Source organism: Bufo bufo, chromosome 4, assembly GCF_905171765.1.
Source record: "Bufo bufo chromosome 4, aBufBuf1.1, whole genome shotgun sequence".
Taxonomy (NCBI): Eukaryota; Metazoa; Chordata; class Amphibia; order Anura; family Bufonidae; genus Bufo; species Bufo bufo.
The window spans coordinates 592,904,560-592,924,705 of record NC_053392.1 but is presented as its reverse complement, the minus strand read 5'-3'; positions in this window follow the sequence as shown (position 1 = coordinate 592,924,705).

Sequence of the window (20,146 nt, the reverse complement as noted above, 5' to 3'; positions counted from 1 at the left end):
CAAGACACGCCCGCTAGCTGACACTGGGAGCTCAGGCCTCTGGAAGTAACCCCTGCTGCCACGCCGCCTTACTCTGCTGCGACCTGTTCCTGCACCAGAAACATTTAGGCCTCTGCTCATCCCCTGTGCAGGGCCTGTCACTTCTCTGTCTGACATACTGTTAGATTAAATAAGTAAATAAACAGGAAATTAATACACCCCAAAAAAGGCTGTAATTTTGTCACTTCACCACACAACGGCAAATAATACTTTTTTTTTGCCACTAATACATGCCAAAAAAGGCTTTAGAACATATAACTGTCACGCCCATGTGCATGTAGTTTGCCTCAAGTGCGGTTGCAGCGGACAACAGGTGTTTGTTGGCAGTGTAGCAGCCTGAGCTGGTTGCTAGGCGTCTCACTGTTGATGCGTGCGGTTGCCTCTGGCTATGTGTGTGTGTTTGTATGCATTTTCCCTGTCTGGTGTGCACGAGGTTTATGTATGTGTGCACTGTGACTCTTCCCTTCACTTGTGGCTGCCCGTGGCAAAGTGTGGTGTAGTGTACATGTAGTGGCAGTGTCTCGGCCTTCTGGCTGTTTCCAAGGACATGGTTGCCACGCATGTCGTTGCCTGCAGTAACAGCTGCAGTGTGATAGTGGATTGTACACTTCCCCTTTAAGTGGCAGTCTTCCCTTGCCTGGTGTAGGAAGGGTTAACTCCCTTCTTTGTGTGTGAACACTGGGTGTGTCTGTGTGTGGGTGTGGCCACTTGGGGCTATTTAGCTCCTGCTGGATGCCAGACTCTGAGCGGTACTTCAGCCATGGTTAGCTGGAGACATCCTCCTGGTTATATACCATCTGCCAGTTAGGGCCACCCTTGTGGTCATAAGTTTATGTCTGATGTTATGAAGATGTTTCTTTGATCTCTTTGTTTATTGCAGCTATGGTTTCCTGGGTTCCTGTGTGATGTGTGGTGTGTGCTTTGTCCGTTTGTATTGTTGTGGACAGCAGCACTTGTACATGGGTTCCAGGCTGTGTGTCTGTGGCAGGTAGGTGGTGTTACTAGTTGCATTTACCTGCCATTGCCATAAGCTGTTTATGTTCCCCTTTCTTTGCAGCTTGGCCAGTGAGACTCCTGTTCGTCCGTATCTAGGAAGAACAGGTCGTCTTACCCTGCTCCTAGTTCAGGGCCACCCTGAGGGCTAGTAGGGACCCCAAGGTTCCGGAGTATGAGCCCTCCTACCATCAGGGTCGGCTCATACAGCTAGGAGTCAGGGTCAGAATTAGGGACGTAATATGAGGTGACCTGATTCCTGTCCTGGCCTAGTAACGACCATCATCTTCTATCATCGCACGGCTGAGGGTTTTCCCCATCCTCAGCCGTGACAATAACTGCACCATTAAACGGCAAATAATACTTTTTTTGTGCCACTAATACACGACAAAAAAGGCTTTAGAACATATAACTGCATCACTGAATGGCAAATAATACTTTTTTTGCCACTAATACACACCAAAAAAGGCTTTAGAACATATAACTGCACCGCTGAACGGAAAATAATACTTTTTTTTACCACTAATACACGCCAAAAAAGGCATATAACTGAACCGCTGAATGTCAAATAATACTTTTTTTTGCCACTAATACACGTCATAAAAGGATTTAGAACATATAACTGCACTACTGAATGGCAAATAATACTTTATTTTGCCACTAATACACTCCAAAAAAGGCTTTAGAACATATAACTGCACCGCTGAATGGAAAATAATACTTTTTTTTACCACTAATACACGCCAAAAAAAGCTTTAGAACATATAACTAAACCGCTGAATGGCAAATAATACTTTTTTTTTGCCACTAATACACGTCACAAAAAGGATTTAGAACATATAACTGCACCGCTGAAGGGCAAATAATACTTTTTTTTTTTACACTAATACACGCCAAAAAAGGCTTTAGAACATATATCTGCACCGCACAAGGGCTAATAAGACCTAGAAATATTTCCTAGTAATACACCCTGTTAAAGGCTGTATCACACAGCACTTGCACCCCAATAAAAAGAACGGTTTGCTGGAATTACAGAGGTGTCATCTATTGCAAACCTGAAAGCAGCAGTATAATGGCAATTTGGATCCCCAGTCAGTGCAGCAAGGTGTAATAGGATTGTTCCTATTACCCAGGCTGAAACCTCCCCTATTGCACCCTGTTCTGCTACAATACTGTGGAATCATTCCTCCCTGTCCTTTCCCTACACTTCTAATGCAAAATAAAAGTTTTCAAGTCTTTCCTAGTACTTTCCCTAGCGCCTGATAATGTCTCTCCCTGCACTGAGTACACTGGAAAATGGATGGACTAAATCCAAGGCTATTTATAGGGCTGTGACATCACAGGGCTGGCTGCTGATTGGCTGCATGCATGGGATTGTGGGTGATCTCTCATTCCCAGAGTTCTTCGCTCTCTTTAGGAAAAAATGTGATCCGTTACCCTGAAGCGTCAGAAAATTCGGATTCGGTGCGAATCAAATTTTTCCTGAAATTCGGATCGAATTCCACTTCGTCAACTTAGATTCACTCATCTCTACTGGTAACTGAACTTTCTAGAGGTTCTGGTATTTTTGAGTGGGGGTGCCTTTGGCCATAATAGTCTATTAAATTTAAGGAGTTGGGGTGCTCTCTGAGCTGCTTCCCCTGGAAGACTTCTGCTGCAGGAGAGGAAAAAATTCCCTCATTGCAACATGTTGTCTGGTCTAACTCCAACCAACTACTTCCTCAGCAACCCCTCCCTGGGTGGGAAACGGGACTGGCCCACTCCCGCCCAAAAAGGGGTAGAAGGGAATGGTAAGAGGCAGTAGCTGGGTACAAAGATGGTAGTGCCCACTCTGGAGTATTACATATATTGGACAGTGAAACTGAACGAAACCTGCAATTTTATTGTTTTCATATGATTACTCTGAGGAATGGGAAAAAATATGTATTTTTCATGTTTTAAAGATGATTTATCCTATTTTCATGAAATAATATTTATTTTTGTATATATGTATTGTATTTTTAGGGTACTTTCACACTAGCAGCAGGACGGATCCGACAGGCTGTTCACCCTGTCGGATCCGTCCTGCTGCTATTTCGCCGCGGGGACAGAGGCGGAGCTCCGGCGCAGCACGGCAGTTCACGGTGAGAGGCCGCCGGACTAAAAAGTCAGGCATGCAGTGCTTTTAGTCCGGCGGCCTTTCGCCGTGCACTGCCGTGCTGCGCCGGAGCTTCGCCCCCGTCCCCATTATAGTCAATGGGGATGGAGCGGCGGCATGGCGAAATAGCGGCAGGACGGATCCGACAGGGTGAACAGCCTGTCGGATCCGTCCTGCCGCTAGTGTGAAAATAGACTTACATAAATAAGGGGGGCAGTTACTCCGGAAATGTCTCATGGCGTGGGAGGAGGTCAGGATGTAGGTGGACACGTTCTGTCAAGCGCTGTATATTGGAGTCTCTGTGGGTACACAGCTTGGTGGTTACAGTCTCTAATCGGCACATAGCATAGCAGTTACAGTCTCTATGGGGCACACCTTGGCAGTTATAGTCTTTAATGGGTACACAGCTTTGCGAGTACAGTCTTTAAAGAGGTAGGCTCATTTCAGACATTGATGGCATATTGCAAGAATATGCCTTCAATGTCAGATAGGTGTGAGTCTCACATCTAGGACTCACTTCAATGTCCAGAACGTGCCCCTCAAAGTAAAGGAGAGCACCCCCCCCCCCCCCCCCCCCCCATGCACAGCCACCTCTCCATTCACTGCTATGGGACTGTGGGAAATAGCTGAGCCAGCAGTCAACTGTTTTCGGAACTCCCACAGTGGTGAATGGAGAATGTTCGTACTTGCCTGGTATGATCTCCTTCACTTCATGGGCCGAGTTATGAAAATAGGAGCAGGTCTCAAAGGTGGGACCCGCACCTATCTGACATTTATAGCAGATCAATGTCTGAGGTAAGTCAATCCCACTGTGGTCCTTACAGGCACACGCTTAGTGGTTACAATATCTAGGAGCACATGGCTTGATAATTACAGGCTCTGATGGCCACTCTGCTTTGTGGTTACAAATAATGGCACACAACTTGGCAGTTGTAGTCTCTATTAATGTCACAGAGGAACTCACGGTACAAGGACCTGGTACTCGCTCTATGTCTGCTCACACTCTCAGGCTGGGGCAGCTTCCTCTGTACAGGAGCACCGTAAAACCTCAGGGCCCTTATAATGCCCCTGAGGTGCACCAAACACCTCGTTATACAGTTGGCTTCAGCTTATCACAGGGCCCATGCTGCACAATGCTACTGTATCCACACACATGACCAGTGTTGAGACCAGCCCACTGTTTACAGTGCAAAACACAACAATTACACGTTAAAGGCACAAGGTCTGTAAAATACATGTATATTAACACGGAACACAAAACAATATACAGTTAACGCCAATACGCATAATCATGATTAAAAGTTGATATCAGAATAGTCATGAATGGGCTTACGTCTATTTTTATTTTACATTCTTGGTGGCGGGGTTTATTACTAGTGATTGGATTATAATTGGATTTTTTTGTTTCAGGAAAGCCATACATTTTTCTCTCGTGTACAGCCAGCCTGTTAACTTCACCAGGGCTGAGACATTTGGACATAAAGATGTTTGGACACGCAGGTTTTATCCGCCATAATTGATAGGCTTTGTGTTTTCTTTAAAGGCATCTTATTTATGGTGGAGGAGGCGGCTGCTTTCCTTCACTCACGTACTAATAAACAGAAGAATGGAGATTGTGGACAGTTTGGAGATTAGGCAGAAGATACAGTTAACTAGTAATAAAAGTCAATTGACTTCACATCTGAATAATGTCTCTGTCAGGAAAGGAGTCCAACCGCAAAACAAAGCAGACCTCCTCAGGATATAATGTGATAATTACAACACGTCGGCATGCCAAGAACACTGCGAGCAGCCACAGGGCCCACTGTAAGCAAACCGGGGCTGGTCTACTGTCCATACGGGGTTGGTAGAAGTCACAATACACAACTCCAATTCCAAAAAAGTTGAGATGTTGCATAAGATGTAAATAGATGTCAATAAAACATAATGCAATGAATAAAACATCTCATAGACCCATATTTTACTCATAATAGGTCATAGAACACATAAAATGAGACATTTTACTATTTCATGAAAAAAATTAACTCATTTAGAACTTGATGGCAGCAACACATCTGAAAAAAGTTGGGACAGGGCCATGTCTGCCACTGTGTAGGAAGTGAGGGGACCAATTGCTGGAGTTTTGGGAGATAAATGTGTTCCCATTCTTGACTGATGTAGGATTGTAGCTCAACAGTCCTGGGTCTTCTTTGCCAAACTTTTTGTTTCATGATGCACCAAATGTTTTCTCTTGGTGAAAGGTCTGGACTGCAAGCAGGCCAATCCAGCACCCGAACTTTTCTTCTGTAAAGTCATTCTCTTGTGATGGATGCAAGGCCTTCCCTGAAAGAGACAATGTCTGGATGGGAGCATATGTTCTTCTAAAACCTCTATATGCTGTTTAGCATCAATATTGCCTTTCTAGAGGTGTAAGGTGCCCACACCATAGGCACTAATGCAATGCTAAACCACCAGAGATGCAGGCTTTTGAAGAGTGCGCTGATAACATGTTGGATGGTCCCTCTCATCTTGAGTCAACAGAACATGGCATCCATGGCTTCCAAAAAGAATTTCATATTTTGATTTATCTGACAACAGAGCAGGTTTCCATTTGCCTCATAAAATTAAAAATAGCTTTGGCCCAGAGAAAATGTTGACATATGTCTTCTTGCATTTGTGGATTGCGCAGCTAACTGGGTTCACAAACAATGATTTCTGGAAGTGTTGCTGAGCCCATGCAGTGAGTTCCAGTACAGGATCAGGCCTGTTTTTAATGCAATGCCACCTGCCCGTACATCACAAGTATCCAATATTGACCATTGGCCTTGTCTCTTGTGCAAATTGATTTCTCCAGATTCTCTAAATCTTTTGATGTTAATATGTAGTGTAGATGGTAGGATATTCAAAGTCTTTGCAAATACATTTTTAACCAGCATTTTTTCACAGATTGGTGAACCTCTGCCCATCTTTCTTTCTAATAGACTTAGTAGCAAATTGCTCTTCCAGCTCTTTTTATTAGTACCGCTTACCTTTCCAGCCTCTTGTTGCCCCTGTCCAGGGGTGTGAGTATAATTCATAGGGTCCCATAGAAAAATAAGATAGGATCGCCACATGGCTATTGAGGGAGCCAATAATTCATTGTGAAAGGCCAGAACCTTTGCGCCACAATTTGTGCCAGAAATACACCTAATTTAGACGTATTTCTGTAGGTAAATGAGTTGGGGCCGGTGCAATCTATGAAAACTCAACATCCACCATACATGAATGCTGCAAGTTGAGCTTCTAAAATCCTGGTTCACAAAGGAGGGAGCAAAGCTGGGGGAATTAAGGTTCTAGAAAGTTATCTGTCTGGATGAAACAACAGCTGATAACAACAGTGAAATCAGGGTAACTTGGTAATTATGGTGTAGGGTAAAAAATATACATAAACCTCTCAAATGTATGTATACTAATGCCAGAAGCCTGACTAATAAAACTGGTGAACTGGAATTAGTGATGTGTGAGGAGGACTATGACATAGTGGGAATAACTGAGACATGGCTGGATGATAGCTATGACTGGGCGGTTAATGTACAAGGTTACAGTCTGTTTAGAAAGGATTGTCAAAACCGGAGAGGGGGAGCGGTCTGCCTTTATGTAAAGTCTTGTCTAAAGCCCACACTCCGTGAAGATATAAGTGAGGGACATGAACATGTGGAGTCACTGTGGGTAGAGATACATGGAGCTAAAAACAACAATAAATTACTAATAGGAGTTTACTATAAACCACCTAATATACCAGAGTCCACAGAAAATCTACTACTAAACGAGATAGACAAGGCGGCAAATCATAATGAGGTGGTTATTATGGGGGACTTCAACTACCCAGATATAGACTGGGAAACTGAAACTTGTATATCTCATAAAGGAAACAGATTCTTGGCAATAACCAAAGACAATTTCCTCTCCCAACTGGTTCAAGACCCGACTAGAGGGACGGCCATACTGGACTTAGTATTAACCAATAGGCCTGACAGAACAACAGACGTGACCATAAAGTAATAACCTTCCAATTATCATTCAAAAGAGCGTTTCTACAGGGAGGAACAAAAATACCAAACTTCAAAAAAGCTAAATTTAGCCAACTAAGAGAGGCCATAGGCCTAACTAACTGGGACAAAGTCCTCAAAAATAAAAATACAGCCACAAAATGGGATATCTTTAAAAACATCCTAAAATATCATTGTGAGAGGTACATACCGTATGGGAATAAAAGGTTAAGGAACAAAAAGAAACCAATGTGGATAAACAGAACTGTAAAGAAAGCAATAAATGACAAAAAGAAAGCATATAAAACACTAAAACAGGAGGGTAGCACGGAAGCACTGAAAAACTATAAGGAAAAAAACAGAACATGTAAAAAACAAATAAAAGCGGCCAAACTAGAGACCGAGAGATTAATTGCCAAAGAGAGTAAAACTAACCCTAAAATGTTCTTCAATTATATAAATGTTAAAAAGTATAAATCTGAAGGTGTTGGCCCTTTAAAGAGTAATGAGGGGGGAGTCGCAGAGAGCGACGAGGAGAAAGCAAAGCTGTTAAATATTTTTTTCTCCAATGTATTCACTGAGGAAAATAAACTGTCAGATGAAATGCGGAATGTTGAAATAAATTCGCCATTAAAAGGGTCCTGTCTGACTCAGGAAGAAGTACAACAGCGACTTAAAAAGATCAAAATAGACAAATCGCCAGGACCGGATGGCATACACCCCTGTATCCTAAGGGAATTTAGTAATGTCATAGCCAGACCCTTATTTCTGATATTTGCAGACTCTTTACTGACAGGGAATGTCCCACAGGATTGGCGCATGGCAAATGTGGTGCCAATATTCAAAAAGGGTCCAAAAACAGAGCCTGGAAACTATAGGCCGGTAAGTTTAACATCTGTTGTGGGTAAACTGTTTGAAGGTTTTCTGAGAGATGCTATGTTAGAGCATCTTAACGGAAATAAGCAAATAACGCCATATCAGCATGGCTTCGTGAGGGATCGGTCATGTCAAACTAATTTAATCCGTTTCTATGAGGAGGTGAGTTCTAGACTTGACAGCGGCGAATCAATGGATGTCGTGTATCTGGACTTCTCCAAAGCATTTGACACTGTACCACATAAAAGGTTAGTATATAAAATGAGAATGCTCGGACTCTGAGAAAACGTCTGTATGTGGGTAAGTAACTGGCTCAATGATAGAAAACAGAGGGTGGTTATTAACGGTACACACTCAGATTGGGTCACTGTCACTAGTGGAGTACCTCAGGGGTCAGTATTGGGCCCTATTCTCTTCAATATATTTATTAATGATCTTGTAGAAGGCTTGCATAGTAAAATATCAATTTTCGCAGATGACACTAAACTGTGTAAAGTAATTAACACTGAAGAGGACAGTATACTACTACAGAGGGATCTGGATAGATTGGAGGCTTGGGCAGATAAGTGGCAGATGAGGTTTAACACTGACAAATGTAAAGTTATGCACATGGGAAGGAATAATGCAAATCACCCGTACATACTAAATGGTAAAACACTCGGTAACACTGACATGGAAAAGGATCTAGGAATTTAAATAAACAGCAAACTAAGCTGCAAAAACCAGTGTCAGGCAGCTACTGCCAAGGCCAATAAGATAATGGGTTGCATCAAAAGGGGCATAGATGCACGTGATGAGAACATATTCCTACTACTTTACAAATCACTGGTCAGACCACACATGGAGTACTGTGTACAGTTCTGGGCTCCTGTGAACAAGGCAGACATAGCAGAGCTGGAGAGGGTCCAGAGGAGGGCAACTAAAGTAATAACTGGAATGGGGCAACTACAGTACCCTGAAAGATTATCAAAACTAGGGTTATTCACGTTAGAAAAAAGACGACTTAGGGGAGATCTAATTACTATGTATAAATATATCAGGGGGCAGTACAGAGATCTATCCCATCATCTATTTATCCCCAGGACTGTGACTGTGACGAGGGGACATCCTCTGCGTTTGGAGGAAAGAAGGTTTGTACACAAACATAAAAAGGGTTCTTTACGGTAAGAGCAGTGAGACTATGGAACTCTCTGCCTGAGGAGGTGGTGATGGTGAGTACAATAAAGGAATTCCAGAGGGGCCTGGATGTATTTCTGGAGTGTAATAATATTACAGGCTATAGCTACTAGAGAGGGGTCGTTGATCCAGGGAGTTATTCTGATTGCCTGATTGGAGTCGGGAAGGAATTTTTTATTCCCCTAAAGTGAGGAAAATTGGCTTCTACCTCACAGGGTTTTTTTGCCTTCCTCTGGATCAACTTGCAGGATGACAGGCCGAACTGGATGGACAAATGTCTTTTTTCGGCCTTATGTACTATGTTACTACTATGATCCAATCACTGCATTGCATTGCATTGAATTACATACGCTTAGCCCCTTAGGAACCGGGCTCATTTTCACCTTAAGGACCAGGTCATTTTTTGAAAATCTGACCATTGTCACTTTATGTGGTAATAACTTTAAAACGCTTTGAGTTATCCAGGCCATTCTGAGATTGTTTTTTCTTCACATATTGTACTTCATGACACTGGTAAAATTGAGTAAAAAAAAATCATTTTTATTTATAAAAAAAATACCAAATTTACCCCAAATTTTGAAAAATTTTCAAATTTCCAAGTTTCAATTTCTCGACTTCTATAATACATAGTAATTCCTACAAAAATAATTCATACTTTACATTCCCCATATGTCTACTTCATGTTTGGATCATTTTGGGAATGACATTTTATTTTTTGGGGATGTTACAAGGCTTAGAAGTTTAGAAGCAAATCTTGAAATTTTTCAGAAATTTGCAAAAACCCACTTTTTAAGGACCAGTTCAGGTCTGAAGTCCCTTTGTGAGGCTTACATAATAGAAACCACCCAAAAATGACCCCATTATAGAAACTACACCACTCAAGGTATTCAAAACTGACGCCCTGTGTCCTTAAGAGGTAAAATCCATAGTGGCATTAAAATATAGTGGGCGGGGGAAGTAGGACTCCCAGGCTTTCTCTATGAATAGGCAGGAGAAGCAGAACTCACAGGCTTTCTCTAGAAGTGGGCAAGGGAAGCAGGACTCACAGGCTTTCTCTAGAAGTGGGCAAGGGAAGCAAGACTCACAGGCTTTCTCTATGAGTGGACAAAGAAGCAAGACTCACAAGCTTTCTCTAGTGGGTTAGGGAGGGAAGCAGGAATTTCTGTATGAGAGGGCAGGGGAGGCAAAACTCACAGGCTTTCTCTATGGACTGGCAGGGGATGAAGGACTCACAGGCTTTCTCTATGAGTGGGAAAAGAAGCCATACTCACAGGCTTTCTCTATAAATAGGTTGGGAAAGTAGAACTCACAAGCTTTCTCTATGAGTGGGCAGGAGAAGCAGGACTCACAGGCTTTCTCTATAAATAGGTGGGAAAAGTAGGACTCACAGGCTTTCTCTATGAGTGAGCAGGAGAAGCAGGACTCACAGGCTTTCTCTATGAGTGAGCAGGAAAAGCGGGACTCTCAGGCTTTCTCTATGAGTGAGAAGGAAAAGCAAGACTCTCAGGCTTTCTCTATGAGTGAGAAGGAAATGCAGGACTTACAGGCTTTCTCTATGAGTGAGCAGGAGAAGCAGGACTCACAGGCTTTCTCTATAAATAGGTGGGAAAAGTAGGACTCACAGGCTTTCTCTATGAGTGAGCAGGAGAAGCAGGACTCACAGGCTCTCTCTATGAGTGAGCAGGAGATGAAGAACTCACAGGCTTTCTCTATGAGTGAGCAGGTGAAGCAGGACTCACAGGCTTTCTCTATAAATAGGTGGGAAAAGTAGGACTCACAGGCTTTCTCTATGAGTGAGCAGGAGATGAAGAACTCATAGGCTTTCTCTATGAGTGAGCCGGAGAATCAGAACTCAGAGTCTATCTCTATCACAGGACTCACAGTTTTTGTCTATGAGTGGGTGGCAGAAGCTGAACCCACAGCCTTTCTCTCTTAATCCTGGCAGCAGTCATCAGCTTTTTTTTTCATCAAACTGCTGAAAGAAATCACAGAAATCTACACATATCCTTCTGCTCACTGTCTCCCCTTCTATCCTATACTGTCCCTAGTATACATAGGCTACCTTTCAGATATTTTGCTGGGCATAGACTTTAGAGGTCACATGATTGTACTATAGGGATCATCTAAGTATAATACTCCTTTATTGCACTGATGTGTCAGGCCCACATGATCACCTTGTAAAATCTTCCTAGAAATAACTTCCACTTCCTTGACCTCACATGGTAGTCACATTTAGTCCAGTCCTCCTCTGCTTCCACTTACCAGACAGGCCGTAGTCCTGCATTTAACAAAAGCTGCTTTCAAGACTTCTGCCTTTTTATATGGCTGGAAAGTAGTTGCTGAGCTGCGTTCTGCGGGTCGGCTGCAGGCGCTCCATTCACACATACTTCTGTGGTTGTTAAAACAATTTTTGTCCTCATTTCATTGCCCACAAAATGAGTGATTTTTGTAATATGACCCTCAGCTAGAAGATGGCTCATGAGCCTGCCCAAACTTTATAGTCAATTGCTTCACAGCGATCACTGAAGCAAAAAAAAAAATCTTTTTTTTAATCTAAAAGTCCCGCAGCTAATTCTAGTAAAATAATTCCCAAACCATATTAGGTCCTGTAAATATCGATAAGTAGTGACGGACGAACATCGGCCGGGACAGTTCGCAACCGCGCGTTCGCGGTGGGCCCCAATGACTTTAATGGCAGGCAAACCTGAAAAACCCTCAGGTCATATTTGCAGCCACCAAATACTTACTAGAAGTGCACAAATAGTCCCACAACATGGACAGTGACATACCAGAGGGGGATCATTGGCAAAAATTCCCACAAAAAATATGTATTTTAATCAGGGGCCATTTTTATGCGTCTTAAAGGAAAACTCTCAAAAATGTGCCCTGCTGGAGCCCAGAAAATTTTTATTTTAAGCCACGGGAGTACAGGCCCCAAAAATTAGGCATTCACCTGACAGAAAGGAACTTGTGATGATGTGGCTGGAGGTAGATTAGGCGGTCACTGGCTAAACATTTTACTGTAGGCCAGTACAGGCCCCAATAATTAGGCATTCACCTGACAGAAAAGAACTTGTGATTATGTGGCTGGAGGTACATTAGGCAGTAACCGGATAAAAATTTTACTGTAGGCCACTGGAGTACAGGCCCCAAAAATTAGGCATTCACTGACAGAAAATATTTTGTGATTATGTGGCTGGAGGTACATTAGGCGGTCACTGGATAAAAATCTTACTGTAGGCTAGTACAGGCCCCAAAAATTAGGCATTTACCTAACAGAAAAGAACTTATGAATATGTGGCTTGAGGTACTGGATGAAAATGTAACTGTAGGCCACTGGAGTGGAGGCAGGCTGCGTTACCGCAGTGTTCTGCTCCAGACTCGATGTGCCTGATATGGAAACTGAGAGCAGACCGGTGCTGGTGGCGTGTGGAGCTAATTTTGTAATAATTTATCGTGGGCTTTACAAACGTAAAATACCTTTGAAAAAAAAAAGTCAAAGGAAAATATTGCATTTAGACGAAGAACCTGCTGCTGTCAGAGGTGTCTAAGTTTATTTTTGGTGTTGCCCCAGTCTGGTGGGGGCCTTTTCCTGGGAACACATTCCTGCTGCAAACAAAGAACCTGCTGCTGTCAGAGGTGTCTAAGTTTATTTTTGGTGTTGCCCCAGTCTGGTGGGGACCCATTCCTGGGAACACATTCCTGCTGCAAACAAAAAATCTGCTGCTTTCGGTTCCTGCTGAGTTAGGACGAGCTATGAGTAGGCCTTATATTCGACTGTTACCATGTACCTGCTGCTGCTTTCTGTTCTGATCATGCTGAGTTATGTGTAGTCCTTATACTCCACCATTACCTTTACCTGCTGCTGCTGTCTGTCCTGATCCTGCTGAGTTATGTATCGGCCTTATACTACAGCGTTAACATTTACCTGCTGCTGCTGTCTGTCCTGATCTGCTGAGTTTGGCCCAGCTATGTGTAGGCCTTATACTATAGCGTTACCATTTACCTTCTGCTGTCTGTCCTGATCCTGCTGAGTTATGTGTAGGCCATATACTCGACTGTTACCATGTACCTGCTGCTGCTGTCAGTCCTGATCCTGATGAGTTATGTGTAGGCCTTATACTCCACAATTACCATGTACCTGCTGCTGTCTGTCCTGATCCTGATGAGTTTTCCCTGGACTAAAGAGGCTTTACTGCAACCTTATCTGTTAATATTACACAAAAACATAACAATTTTAAAAAACGTAAGCACACGTTAGAACTGAACAAAATATTTATTTACAATTTGGGAAACAAATATGCCTCTATGACAAGTTTGTCTTGAAGGTCCAAAAGCTCCTGGATTCTCTGACGGTGCTGCTCCTCTATTTGCTGCACCTTTCTGTAAAAAATCAGTTGCTGCTTCCTCTGCTGCTCCCGGAGTTCCTGCATTAATTTTAGGTGCTCCTGTTGCAGCAGCCCTTTTAGTTTTTTTAATAGAATTTGTACTGTTAGGATAAAAAAATAAAAATAAATGAAAATTACTTGCAGTTCAGATTAAGAGGCAATTAGTGCATTGTGTGAAGTATTTGTTAAAGCACTTCCGATTTACATCTCAATTCATTAGTTTATGATATTTATGACGATTATACAGTTGGTTAATTAGTGATAGTTCAGTGGATTATATATATATGGGGTGTTTCCTGAATGGGGAGAAAATGGGGAACATATACTGGGGTGCATTTTGTCCTGTTACCCCTTGTGAAAGTGAAAAATTGGGGTCTGCTAGTAATTTTTCATATTTACAAATGTGTGCTTTGAAATGCTTTCACTATTGTTTCGGCCTTCTGTGAGACACCTGTTTGCTGAAAAATACCCTTTCCAACACTTAAAATGTTCGTACAGAGGTGCTGTTTCCGAAAAAGGGTCACTTGTTGGGGTTTTTAATTTCTGGGGACATCAGGAATTTATTTTATGCAACATGGTACCTAATATAAATGTCTGCCAATTCAGGTCAGCCAAATCCATATTTTGCTGTTTGACTCTAGAGCCCTGCTGTGCGCCCATACATAATTTTTTTTAGCACATATTGGTTGTTGATGTATTCGGGGGGAAATATGTAACAAAATGTGGGGAGCATTTTGTCCTGTTACCCCTTGTGAAAGTAAAAAGTTTTGTTGTAAAGCAACTTTTCCTGGAAAAAATTTAAATTTTTCATTTTCACAGCCAAGTGTTTCCCAATTCTGGGAAATGCCTGATTGGTCAAAATGCTCACTACACACCTTGAAATATTCGATATACATGTTATGGATACAGAAATATATTGCTGTGTGCACATATTTACCCTCCTGGCGGGGTCTGGTGACATCCTCCTCCTTCTCATCAGGACCTGGGGGGGAGGGAAACCGGGTCCTGGGAGGGTCCGGCTTCTTCAGCGCTCACCTCCTCCACTTTGCCCACACATGGTGGGGGTGTCGCATCCTGCTGCTGGAAGGGTCCCGCCTGCTCTCCCTCCTCCTCCGCGGACACCACCGCTACCTCCAGATGCTCTGTGGAAGGCCTGCGGCGGACGGAGGGAAAGGGAACACCTGTAATCACACAATGTTTAGAATTTAAACAAACAACTCAGAACTCATATAAAAATCCAAATTAAGTGGGGGATGTATGTAATGTAATGATGGACGGGGCCTTTTACTTCAATACAGAATGATGATTGCAGTTTATGTATATATTGTGAGGGGTAGCTTTCTTTCAGGGGATCATCCTCACAGATAAGGCTTCAGGACACCAGGTTTAAGGTCCAAACAGTGCATTTATTGTGGCACAACAGCAAAAGCGGAACAACAAAACAATATACACTTGCCCGTACAGGCTCTAACTAATACATTAACATCCCTGACTCACCTATTAGGTACAGTTCACACCCTGTGAACCGATGCGGCTTTCCCAGCCAATGTCCCACAGCCTCCTGGCTGTACAGAGCACCGTTCACACACGGTCTCAAGACCAATGTCTCTTGAGGGGGATTAAGGCTCAGTAGTCCGCCTGACTATGGCCCTGCGACCCTCCCAGGCGTCGTTGTGTCCTCCAACTCCAGGCTACCACTGTATGACAACTAGCAAAATTAGGCCACGCCTCTATCACGCATGCGCATTGCGCGCATACTGCATTGCCGATTTTGCAATCAAGAAAATCATCTTGAATTCTCGAATATATGACAAATATTCTACAGAATATTCACTAATTATTGCGAATTCGAATATTGCCCCCTGCCGCTCATCACTAGTCGCCGCTGAACGCCAGCAAGGCGAGCCATGGCTGTGTAAGATCTTCTAAAATGGCCAGAGATTTTCCTGGCCTGCCGCCAGGGTATTTGCAACGAATCGCTGCACGACTAAGTTCAGGACATGTGCATGCACGGCACGTAGGTAATTTTGCCCTGTTTCAGCACACTAATTAGATTGGCACCGTTGTCACACACCACTTTACCAACTGTCAAATTGAGCGGTGTTAGCCACTGATCAGCCTGTGACCGCAGAGCTGAAAGCAGTGCAGGATCTGTGTGGCTATTGGCTTCTAGGCACAACAGCCGCAGCACAGCATGGTAACGTCTCACCTGGGACGTCAAATGTTCTGAGGAGCTTGGGAGGTGCAGCGGAAGTGGCGGTAGCAGTGGAAAAGGAGGAGTCAGCCGAGGAGGAGATGGAGGAAGGAGTAGGAGGAGGAGAAGAAGAGGCAGGCCTGCATGCAATCCGTAACACCAAATCCACACGGGAGCCACGGGTTACATGCTTGACAGCCGTCAGAAGGTTCACCCAGTGGGCAGTAAAAGTTATATACCTTTCCTGCCCGTGTTTGCTTGACCGCATGTCTGTGGTCAGATGTATCTTGGCACCGACACTGTGTGCCAGAGATATATTCACTTGCCACTGAATGTGGCCATATAGCTCTGGGATGCCCTTCTGGGAGAAATATTTCCTTCTGGGGACCTTCCATTGCGGTGTGCCAATGGCCACAAATTTTCTAAAGGCCTCCTAGTCCACCAGTTTATATGGCAGTAGCTAGTGGGCTAGCAGTTCTGACAAGCCAGCGGTCAGCCATTGGGCAAGAGGGTTATATTTTGTGGAAGCAGGTATATTGCAGGCCTCAATCAATATTTGGTGGAAACAGGTATATCGAAACCCTTAATCTGTATTTTGTGGAAGCAGGTATATCGCAGGCCTCAATCAGTATTTTGTGGAAGTAGGTATAGTAAACCCCATAATCAATATTTTGTGGAATCAGGTGTATCGCACACCTCAATCAATATTTGGTGGAAGCAGGTATATCAAACCTCTTTATCAATATTTGGTGGAAGCAGGTACATATCAATCCCCTTAATCAGTATTTTGTGGAAGCAGGTATATCGCAGGCCTCAATCAGTATTTGGTGGAAGCAGGTATATCAAACCCCTTAATCAGTATTTTGTGGAAGAAGTTATATCGAACCCCTAATCAGTATTTTGTGGAATCAGGTATATCGCAGCCCTCAATCAGTATTTTGTGGAAGCAGGTATATCAAACCCCTTAATCAGTATTTTGTTGAAGCAGGCATATCAAACCCCCTAACCAGTATTTTGTGGAAGCAGGTATATCGCAGGCCTCAATCAATATTTGGTGGAAACAGGTATATCGGATCCCTTAATAATTATTTTGTGGAAGCAGGTATATCGCAGCCCTCAATCAGTATTTTGTGGAAGCAGGTATTATTTATTTATTTATTTTATGCACTTATATAGCGCTACTATATTCCCCAGCGCTTTACAGACATTAGCATCCAGCTGTCCCTAATGGGGGTCACAATCTAAGATCCCTATCAGTATGTCTTTGGAGTGTGGGAGGAAATCAGAGTACCTGGAGGAAACCCACGCAAACACGGTGAGAACATACAAACTCCATGCAGATGTTGCCCTTGGTCAGTTCGAATCCGACACAAGGCACCAATGCTCACTACTGAGCCACCGTGCTGCCCAGGTATATCAAACCCCTTAAAGAGGACCTTTCACCAGAGGAAAGCCTCTAAACTAACTATACAGAAATGTAGAGCGGTGCCCAGGGATCCCGCTGCACTTACTGTTATCCCTGGGCGCCGCTCCGTTCGCCCGGTATAGCCTCCGGTATGTAAGTAGTTAGGCTCCACCCACTTAATCCTGCCGGCGTCTTCTTCTCCTATGCTGTAGCGCTGGCCAATCGCAGCGCTCAGCTCATAGCCTGGCTATGAGCTGAGCGCTGCGATTGGCCAGCGCTACAGCATAGGAGAAGAAGGATCAAGTGGGTGGAGCCTAACTACTTACATACCGGAGGCTATACCGGGCGAACGGAGCGTCGCCCGGGGATAACAGTAAGTGCAGCGGGATCCCTGGGCGCCGCTCTACACTTCTGTATAGTTAGTTTAGAGGCTTTCCTCTGGTGAAAGGTCCTCTTTAATCAGTATTTTGTGGAAGCAGGGTATATCGCAGGCCTCAATCAATATTTGGTGGAAATAGGTATATCGAACCCCTTAATCAGTATTTTGTGGAAACAGGTATATCGCAGTCCTCAATCAGTATTTTGTGGAAGCAGGTATATCAAACCCCTTAATCAGTATTTTGTGGAAGCAGGTATATCACAGGCCTCAATCAATATTTGGTGGAAACAGGGATATTGAACCCCTTAATCAGTATTTTGTGGAAGCAGGAATATCACACCAGTCAATTATTTTTTTTGCCACAACAGTTATATCACACCACCCTTTTTATTTGGGGCAGTATTTTGTGGAGGCAGGTATATCACACCCCTCAATCAGTTTTTTGGGGGGCAACAGGTATATCACTCCCATTGCAAATAATTGTTCCAATAGCGTTTGTCCCTCTATCTAGCTGCAGTATCGCAGCAGAACCACACACAACTGCTGCACAATACAAATACACTATAATATACTTTCTATGTTAGAAAGTATATTATAAGTATATCACACCCCTCAGTATATCACACCTTTCGATGGCACATCAATACCAGTCCTTAAAATGACTTTTGTGGCCTTATTTGCTAGCGTTTGGTGTCCCTAACAGCCTGTCCCTGCTCCACAAAGCAACCTCTCCCTACACTAGCAAAACACTGAATGTAAAATGTCTGCCAGATCGGGTTCTGTTATAGGGTGGGGGGGTGTCCATGTGCTGAAACGTCTCAGTTGGCTGTCCTGTCCCACCTGATGGATTTGTCATGGGTCAAAGTTCGGCGCTATGCAAAAGAATATGGCGCCGGCCGACATCGCCATATGTTCGCATGTTCGGCGAATCACGAACGCGCAAAGTTCCCGCAAAACGACCACCGGCGCGAACTGCAAGGCCATCTCTATCGATAAGTCTATGTTCAGACATGGTCGATTTGTTGCAAATTGTTGCAAAAGATTCTGCACAGAAAACTTTGCAAGTGCAGTAACGTGAATGTGTTGTGAAATACGGTTCACATACAGAATATGCTATGGAACTAGCCGTAAAATCTGCAATGCCATGCCCTTGTGTTACATGCAGGTTAAGAGGCAGGTTTCACATGGTTATTACCATATATAACTACCATATACAGCCCACATAATACCACCAAATAGTGCCAAGATAATACTACCATATATAGCCCACAAATTACCACCAAATAGTGCCATATACAGACATAATACTACTATATAGTGCCAAGATAATATAACCATTTACAGTACAGAGCACATCATATCACCACTCAGTGCCAAGAAGATACTACTGTCATATACAGCCCACTCTAAGGGCTCATTCACATGACCAATTTTGCGGAACGGGTGCGGACCCATTCATTTCAATGAGGTCGCAAAGGATGCGGACAGCACACATTGTTCCATTCTGCGGCCCCGCAAAAAAGATAGAGCATGTCCTATTCTTGTCCACGATCGCAGACAGGAATAGGCATCGCACATGGGCGACATTCGTGTTTTCCGGATCTGCAATTTGCGGACCACAAAACACAGCACGGTTGTGTGAATGCGCCCTAATACTACCATATGCTGGGAAGATAATACTACCATATACAGCACACATAATACCACCCAAGATAATGCTCCCATATACAGCCCAAATAATACCAACAAAAAACACCAAAATTAGACTATCATATACAGCACACATTATACTACATTATTGTAAAAAGATAATACTATCATATACAGCCCAAATAGTACCACAATATAGTACCAAGTTAATACTACCATATACAGCCCACATAATACCACTATTTACAGCCCAAATAATACCACCAAATAGTGGCAAGCTAATACTGCCATATACAGCCCACATAATAACACCATATAGCGCCAAGATAATGCTACCATATAAAGCTCAATTCACATTGTACTGTACATTTTTGCATTTTTTTTGTGTGGCATCCCCATTGAAAATCAACTATAATTTTACCATGAATTTAACCTTAAAGGGGTTGTCTGAAGATTTAGGTGATGTGTCTGGTTGGTGGGGGGGGTCCATGCTCTGGGACCCCCACTGATCACAAGAAGGGGGATCCTAAGTCCTCTGTATAAGTAGAGCGGTGGTCGAGGAAGTGTGCTGCCTCCATATCCAAGCAATGTACTCAGCTTTGGCTGTCCAACAGATATGAATGAAAAAGTGCAACACTGCTGCCCCATTCAATGCTCAGCTGGCAATAACTCTGGCCAAGGAAGTGTTGTGATCTGGAGGAGACATTCCTGAGAAACCTTGGGCGAGTGATATCCTGCTGCAAAATGTCAGATGGAAGCCTTGCCATAGAAGGAACACACATGGCCACAGGATGTCCTGCACATATCGCTGACCTGTTAGTGTCCCTCGTATCACTACTAGGGGTGACCGACTGTTGTATGCGATGGCCCCGCAGATCATCACACCAGGGGTTGGAGCAGGT